General features: G+C 35.3%; 1 long non-coding RNA gene across 1 annotated transcript; it reads right to left on the reverse strand.

Annotated features, from left to right (window-relative positions):
• Positions 1-228: 228 nt before the first annotated feature.
• On the reverse strand, positions 229-8,417 carry LOC126293572 (uncharacterized). The gene is made up of 2 exons (XR_007552313.1): positions 7,112-8,417; positions 229-338 (listed from the first exon to the last, which is right to left on the reverse strand). It is a non-coding gene; the product is annotated as an uncharacterized LOC126293572 (long non-coding RNA).
• Between the last annotated feature and the right edge of the window lie 574 nt (positions 8,418-8,991).

An 8,991-nucleotide genomic window follows, 5' to 3' on the forward strand; every position in this document is an offset into this window, starting at 1 on the left:
TGATATATAAATACACATAGGTACACATACAAATCCCTAGGGCACTGTATTGTCCAATAACTACACAGTTACATATCAAAAAACAGTTGGTATCAGTCATTTCAGTTAACCCACGGGTCGGGCTGTATTGTTATACACCCCCCCAGCCACTCTTACAAGTGTAACTTGTATGAATGGCTGCTAAATACCCTCCAAAATAGAATTTCTTTTTTTCTTAGCTGTTACTCCAGTCACTGGTGCATGTTGCATATCTTAATGAATTGGCAGCTCACAATCATCCGTCCCAATGCGCTGTCCATCTTGTGTCTGCAGCCCCTCTGCTTCTGGCAGTCTCTACACTGCAATAGCACAGTCCACTATTAGTTTTTTAGTTTCTTAATTTTTTTTCAGGTCAGGTAAGGATCTTTGATACAGTTCTCTAGGTAGGAACAGGGATGAACTCATTTCGCAAGGTACTCGTGCAGGTTACAATTAAGGTCACATCAGGTATAAATGTATCAAAATCATTAACATACTATCCTACACTATTAGTATATTTATAGACAAAATCACACAAAATTAAGCATCTCTAAACTGTAAGGATTTAGCTATATACAACTTAAAGTTAATGAACAAAAATGAATTATTTATGTATCCTTTCTTTTTGATTAATATTTCAGCATAATACACTATACAGCATATTAAATGTCCCAGATATCCTTTAGCTCTTTATCATATCAAACACAAACTCACTGATTGTTCATTAGCACACCACCTTGTAATGACAAACTTACTCATTTTTCACAGTACAACTTGTCCATTTAGTAACACGTGTACATCCTTAACATTGTCCATTTGTATATCTCATTGGCAAACTAACAAAATCATGACCAAGCCTATAATCTTCAAAGAACCACCCACAAATCAAATACATACTCTACAGACCATAACCACAATGACCTCCATTATCTTATATCCCCTTGGATTCTATTCTGTAATGAAAATGCTAACAGTAATTTATTTACAATATTACATAACATAGAGTACACACACACATATGGATCTGGAAAAGTTTTACACCACATATTAATCAGGAATTATAGTAATAACTATTGCCTGAAATGCTTAAAGAATTATTAGTCATTAGTCAAGGGAGGATTCAAATTTTATACACAGTTAAATTTATTTACTTATTTTCAAACAATGTCACTCAATAATCATATGACATACAAAAAAAAAACTTATACTAAAAGAATGGCTAGTATTTTCAGTGAGAGATAACTTCGTTATAGGTTTATAGATGAGTAAAAGATGTAGCATCCGAAAACGAAAAGAAGAAAATAGAATGCTACATAGCTCGGAGACCTAGTGCTCGGCACGCACTTGATACAGGATGTATCCTCCTGAGAGCTTTTACATTATCTTATTTTTTCTTGGTATTTGACACTTGTTTATAAGGTTTCAGTTCAGTTATGTTACGTAAACCAAATAGTCTTCCTGACTTTGGGTACACTAATCTATATGCATTTGGGTGTGGCATAGACTGAATTTTGAATGGGCCAATATAGATGTCAAAGAATTTCTTTAATTCATTGCTTATCGCTTTGGATTTTTCATGTGTTTTCACCAGGACCAGATCATCAATTTTAAAATTTGTAGGTTTCAACTTCTTGTCATGTTTGTTTTTTCTTAGTTTCCCCTGTTGTTCCATTACTTTCTTGACTATTTCTTCTCTTTCCTGTGGACTCATAGCTTTACATGCTGGGAATTCAATTAATTCGTTGATCAGATTTGGCGGTTTCTTATGATACAGTATTTCATATGGGCAGAACCCAGTAGACGAATGTTGTAAGCTGTTCAGTATATCTTCAAAGCTGTCTACGTACTCTATCCAACTCACATGATTTTTGTTGCAATAAGTTCTAAATAATCTCCCTATTTCTCTCATGTAACGTTCAGCCGGATTGCTGGACGGGTGATACGCAGAGATCAGAATATGGTTTATGTTCTCATCCTCCACAAATGTTTTCCAAATTTTAGAAGTAAATTGTGCTCCATTGTCAGAGAGCATGCTCTTTGGTTTTCCCACCTTTGTGAAATAGTCTCTTCTAATTTTCAAAATGATGTTCTTACTTGTTGCTTTCTTCAATGGATATAGTTTAATGAATTTTGAAAAAAGATCCACCATGACAAATATGTAACAAAATCCTCCTTTAGCCTTAGGCAATGATCCATAAAGGTCAACTGCTACAAGTTGTAGTTGTTCCTTTGGCAAGATGTTTTGCATATATCCTCTGCAAGTTTGATTGCTAACTTTTACTCTCTGACACCTGTCACATGTAGATATTTGCTTTCTCACTCTCCTAGCAATGTTGTAGAAGTACACATTTTCTTGAATCTTTTGGATACATTTCAGTGTCCCACAATGCCCGAAACTTTCATGTACATACTTTATCAACACTTCAATATACTGTTCTGGCCAACACAATCTCCAAGTGTCACTGTCTGCACTGTATCTTCTGAATAGTATACCCTTATGCACTTTATAATACTGCTCTACTTTCTCATATCCTCTTTTACCTAGATAACTTTTAACTAACTTCCAGTTGGAATCATGGTTTTGATATCTACGGATGTCATTACAAATTTTCCTGATTTCATTCTCATCTTTCACCCCTTTTAGATACATAATCCGAAACTCCCTTTCACACTCATCACTGTTATTTTCACCTTCTCCTCCCATTGGCAACCTTGATAGAGCATCTGCGATTTGATTTTCTTCACCTTTTATATATTTTACTGTATAGTCGAACTGCTGGAGGAATAGTGCCCACCTGGTTATCCTGCTGTGATGCAAAGTACACTCTTGTATGTAGATCAAAGCCTTATGGTCTGTGTATACTACCACTTGATGTCCTAATAGGTAATTCTTGAACTTGATGAAAGCCCAATAGACTGCTAACAATTCTTTTTCGGTGACAGTGTATGACTTCTCATGTTTCTGTAAAGTTCTACTGGCAAAAGCTATTGACCTGTGCTCCGTCACACCATCTACAATCTTTTCTTGGAACAAATGAGCTCCCAGTCCATAGTCACTGCTGTCGGTCATGATACAAAATGGTTCTGTAAGGTCAGGTCTGTATAACATTTTACTGTTGCACATCTGTTTCTTGATGTTGTCGAATGCTTCCTGACAATCCTTGTCCCATACCCAAATGGTGTTCTTCTTCAACAAGTTGTTCAAACACGGTACATTTAAAGCTTGATTGCTGACAAACTTCCGGTAGTAGCCACAAATTCCATAGAATGATTTAAGTTGTTTCTTAGTCTTGGGTGCAGGAAATTTTGCAATGGCTTCAAGTTTTTCTTCATCAGGTAAGATTCCTTCTTCTGATATGGTATGGCCTAAAAATTTGAGCTGTTTAACTCCGAATTTGCACTTCTCTAGTTTTAATGACATGCCTCCCTGTCTTAATTTGTAACACACTTCACCCAACAAATGTATATGTTCTTCCCAACTTTTTCCTGTTACAAGTATGTCATCAACATAAAGGATTAGTTTTCTTAACAGTTCTTTTCCTAGAACAAAATCCAATGCTCGAATAAATTCTGCAATTGATACATTAAGGCCAAATGGTACAACACAATAGCAATAACATCTTCCTCTATATAAAAACGCAGTATATTTTCTAGACTGAATCTCTAATGGTATCTGATGGAAACCAGCTGTTAAGTCTAAGCTAGACATGTACTTCATATGTTCAAACTTATGTAATAACTCATCTATATTTTCAGGGTGATCAGTTTCCCTCTCAAGGTATTTGTTTAAATGTCTTGAATCGAGCACAAGTCTTACTCCACCATCACGTTTGGAAACCACCACCAACGGGTTATTGTATGCACTATTACATCTTTCAATTACTCTCCACTCTTCCATCTTTTGTAGTTCTTCCTCCACAGCTTTTCTTTTTGAAATGGGTACTCCATAGGGTTTGATGAAAAATGGTTCGTGAGGTTTTAGTTTAAGTCTACATTCATAGTTCTTCACTTTCCCAGGTTTCTCACTAAACACATCTTTGTATTCCCACAACAAACTGCCTAGTTGATCTGTCTGTTCTTCATTTAAATTACCAGCTTCTTTTAGTTTGGTGGCCACTAATTCAGCATACTTGTCTTCACTGCAGTCTTCTTCATTGTCTTCCTTGTTAATGTCGATCTTCTCATCTGTACAAATCACTCTTCTAATCTGAAAATTATTCTCTAGGCAATTTTGGATAATTAGTTCAGTCACATGTGTTCCATCTGCCTTTGGCTTGGTGAGCTTTAACTTTTTGTTATTCCAGTCAAAATCTGCATTTACTCCTTGTATCCAATTCATTCCAAACAAAATATTCTCATTGAGATCAGGTACTACAAAGCATCCTTGGTTATACTGTACATCATTAATAGTGAAAGATATTAAGGCTTGCCTGTTTACAACTTTGCTGTGCCTAACAGTTGCTCCCTTAATTTTGATTCCAATAACAGGATATTCTTCAAAGTCATCACTATGTCTTATCTGGTCTCTAAATTTTTCAGAAATGGCACAGACAGGACTACCCGTGTCTAAGAGGCAAAGTCCTTCATAATTTGCAACTTTTATACGTATATACGGGCAACCTAAAACTTTTTCCTTCTTACTGTCCTCATTTTCATCCAACAGATCTTCTTCAATATCTCTAAAGTCCAAGTAATTTGTACCATTTTTGCCTGTACAATTTCTCTTACTTGTCTGAATTTTACTTAATGCTATATCAGATGATTGCTTGATGTCACGTCTGTCCTTAACACACTGTCTGTTTTTCCCGGAACTGATCCCACTGTAAGCCTGTTGATTGGTTCTACCTTGCCAGTTGGAATGCAATTCTTCACAAATAATCTTGATGACCCTTTTTATTCTGTCACTGTCACTATAATCCTTGTAAGTATCCCATAACATTTCTAGCATCTCATCTACATTATGATGGCTCTCTGCATGTTCCTTATCTGATGATACCTTCCCAGTTTTCATTGGCACAATCTGATCTTCATATTCTTCACAAATACTACTGATATCATCTTCTTCACTACTAATTAAATCTTCTTTAACCTCCAAATACACCATGTCATCTAATTCTTCCTCACATTCATCATTACTTCCAACACTTTCACTATCAATATTACTACATATGCTATCATTTCCAACACTGAACACTTCTACAACATCTTTACTATGACCATCAGAATTGTTGACATGTACACTAGTACAGGTATCATCACTTAAGTGCTTAACAGGGATAGGTTCTTCTTTCATTAATTTACTTAATCCAAACTCATCAAGATTACTATCAGAACCAACATTTTCCTTGCAAACTTCATTACCACACTGATTATATAGACTTGAAATAGTTTCTTCCTCTAACGGAACTTCCTCAACATTCTTACAGATGCTATTACTTCTATCTACAACACTTTCATTCATACATTTCCAGAGTTTACTGTTAAACTGCAATTTGCCAATTTGATGCACTCGTCTTACATTAGTACTGTCACTTCCACTCCAACATCTTCGATTATTCTGTCTTCTGTAATTATTTTCGGTGTCTCTAGACCAGTGGTGTTTAGCCTGATTTCGGTACACATTTCTTGCCCCAAACTGACAGGCTCCCAATGAGGCATCTGTCAGTTTAAATTGCCTTGTCCTGATTGGTGATTATCAAATTGTCTGTTATTATTTTCCCAAGGTCTCTCCCTGCTATTGTGCCCTCTGTTTCCATCCCCATTACTATGGTTGATCCATCTGTTATCACTATTATTACTCCTGCCTTGATTCCTGCTTTGGTTCCACCCCCCAGTTGGTTGATTGCCAAATCTGCCATTGTTTAACCTCTCATTTCTCTCAAAAGCTCTATCCAACTTATCTACATACCTCAAGAACTGATCTACAGAATCATCTGGTCCATAAATCAACTCCCACTGTACTCTTTTTGGTAGTCTTCTTTTTAATGCATCTATTTGTATTAGTTCATCAAAAGGTTTGTCGAGGTGTACTAATTTCCTCAACTGACTTTCACAAAAACACTTCAAGCTACCATCACTTTCCCTATACATTCGACCATTCAAAAACTCACTTTTAATCCTAGCTTGCTCAGAATCTGACCAGAACTTATTTAAAAACTTTCTTTCAAATTCATTATATGACATGGTAGAATTAACATTCTGATTTGCCCACGAGATTGCTTCTCCATCCAAAAATCGTTTAACAAATTTAATTTTTACATTATCTGTCATGTCATTACTAAAATTATCCTGACAATGCTGTAAAAAATCAACTGGATGCAATTTCCCATCTCCTGGAAAGCATTTTAAAGGTATGCCACCCCATACACAATTAAAATTGCTAACAAAATTTCTTTGGGCTACACCTTCTTGTAACTCTACAACTTTCTTACTTAAACCTACAACATTATTTTTACACAAATCTATTTTTTCATCACACTTTAGATCTACATTACTTATTTGATTGGAAATTTCTGCAAATTTTAACTCTGAATTCTTTTTATTGGATTCAAGCTTTTCTTCTAAGATTCTCCTAGTCTGAACAACCTCTACTTTCAGTTTTGAATTTTCTACTTCTACATGCTTATCTAGTTTTTTGAACCTTTCCTCATTTTTGGACAACTCTTGTGTGAAATTAGTTTCTAATACATCAACCCGTTCTTCCACTGCTCCTACACGAGTATTGAGTTCACCCTGCCCTGTCTCGACAGTCATTTTTAGTGCTGCCAAACCATCCTGGATTTCCCTTATCTTACTAGTATCCTGCCTAATCTGTCCCATCTGTTTCTTCGCTTCTTTCATATGTTGCATTAATAACATTAACAGATCGTCTCCGCCTACTCTTCCCTGTGCAATTGGAGTACTTGTGGCGACATTTTCACTGGAACCCTCTCCACCAAAACCTCGATCTACACTTAGTTCACTGATACTCGATCCTAGGTCCGAAGTGTTTTCAATTGATTCACCGCCTACACACTTTTTATCAGCCATAGTAAAATCTTTTCCTCACAAAAACAAAAAAAAAACACAAATTAATTAAAAAAAAAACTGTTACTCATCTGAATTCCAGCGGTGCAGTCCGAGAATTTGGTCCATTATCATCAGATCAGTTGTTATGATTTACGATCTCCCCATGCAGGTGATGATTTTCTTTGTATTTCTTATCCACACCAACTCTTCTCATGCAGCAACATCCACTCGTTCTGTGCGTCCATAAACACAAAAATTTCTTCACAATTTATGTTTAGTATTCGTCTTGCGGTCACCTGAAACAATTACTTTTTAAAAACAGTTCCGATTTCAATCATCAAATCCCAGCTCACACCACCACTTATAAAGCTACTTGTTCGTCGAGCAGCTTTATATTTATAAACTTAACTTTTGGGGGTTCATTTTTAGATGAAGAAATCGGAGAATTCTTCACACTTCACATTATTTATTTACAGACGTCACTTGTACAGACTCTCCAGCCGAAATCATCACAAACAACTGACTGACTCTGACCTCGCATCATCTCTGCTTATATAGAATTTTAACAATCACTCACAAAATATTGCATTATTAATTCTGAAGAATTTCAAAGTTACAATTAAAATGTACAAAATGTTTGCGAACAGACATTACACCCGAATAAGGAAAAATTAACAATATTAGTTGACGTAATTTTTGTAGTGTCATCACTAGGTTTAAATATTAAAAATCGATATGGTTCTAATTACAATAATGTCTTTTGTGAATTTTGAGTTATTTAATTAATTACAGTTCGGTTTCAGATACTAACATTTAATGACATCACAAATTCTGCTTTCTATCAGACTGTATACAAGGAAGTTACAAATACGCCCTGAAATACGAAAAATCTGAACATTGTGTGATGCAAACAATTGGAGAGTTAATCAAAATGTGTTTACAAAGTACATTAATTTCAAAATAGGATATAAAATGAATAACAAGTACGAATACATTGCTTAGTAATCACTTAAAAAGCTGTTTCTCAAGATAATGAAGCTTTTTCTATACTAATACATTTCTTGTTCCAAATGATCGTAATTAGTGGTTCTGACCACTTATACCAATACTTCTACAGTATCTTATTATCCGTTACTTTACATTTCTTAGCTCACCCTGCTGATGAATCATTTAATTTGGCATTTATTATGTAATTCCGTTAATGACGACAATAAAAGTCTTTTCACAACGAATACAGAATATTACTAGTAAATGCGACAGACTGATATATAAATACACATAGGTACACATACAAATCCCTAGGGCACTGTATTGTCCAATAACTACACAGTTACATATCAAAAAACAGTTGGTATCAGTCATTTCAGTTAACCCACGGGTCGGGCTGTATTGTTATAATGTACTCTGGCTTTATAGTGTTTTAAAGATTGTTCCTTGAAGGTCATATAAGAACGTAGTATTTTATTTTTAAATGTAGTAAATTATGGTTCCTCACAGCAGGGTGTTCAGGTTGCATGGCTGCAATATTTATTTGGTGATCAACTGGGCTTTTGGGTAAAATGACACACCACCAGCAGCTTGATGACCACAAGGGGGGGAATCAGACAAGTTGTTCTTCTATTGATATGTACTCTGGCTTTATAGTGTTTTAAAGATATTTCCTTTAAGTTCATATAAGAACATAGTATTTTATTTTTAAATGTAGTAAATCTATGGTTCCTCACAGCAGGGTGTTCAGGTTGCAAGGCTGCAATATTTATTTGCTGATCAACTGGGCTTTTGGTGGAAATGACACACCACCAGCAGCTTGATGACCACAAGGGGGGGAATCGGACAAGTTTTTCTTCTATTGATATGTACTCTGGCTTTATAGTGTTTTAAAGATTGTTCCTTGAAGTTCATATAAGAAAGTAGTATTTTATTTTTAAATGTAGTATATCTACGGTTCCTCACAGCAGGGCGTTC

This window comes from Schistocerca gregaria, chromosome 10, assembly GCF_023897955.1.
Source record: "Schistocerca gregaria isolate iqSchGreg1 chromosome 10, iqSchGreg1.2, whole genome shotgun sequence".
NCBI classification, from domain to species: Eukaryota; Metazoa; Arthropoda; class Insecta; order Orthoptera; family Acrididae; genus Schistocerca; species Schistocerca gregaria.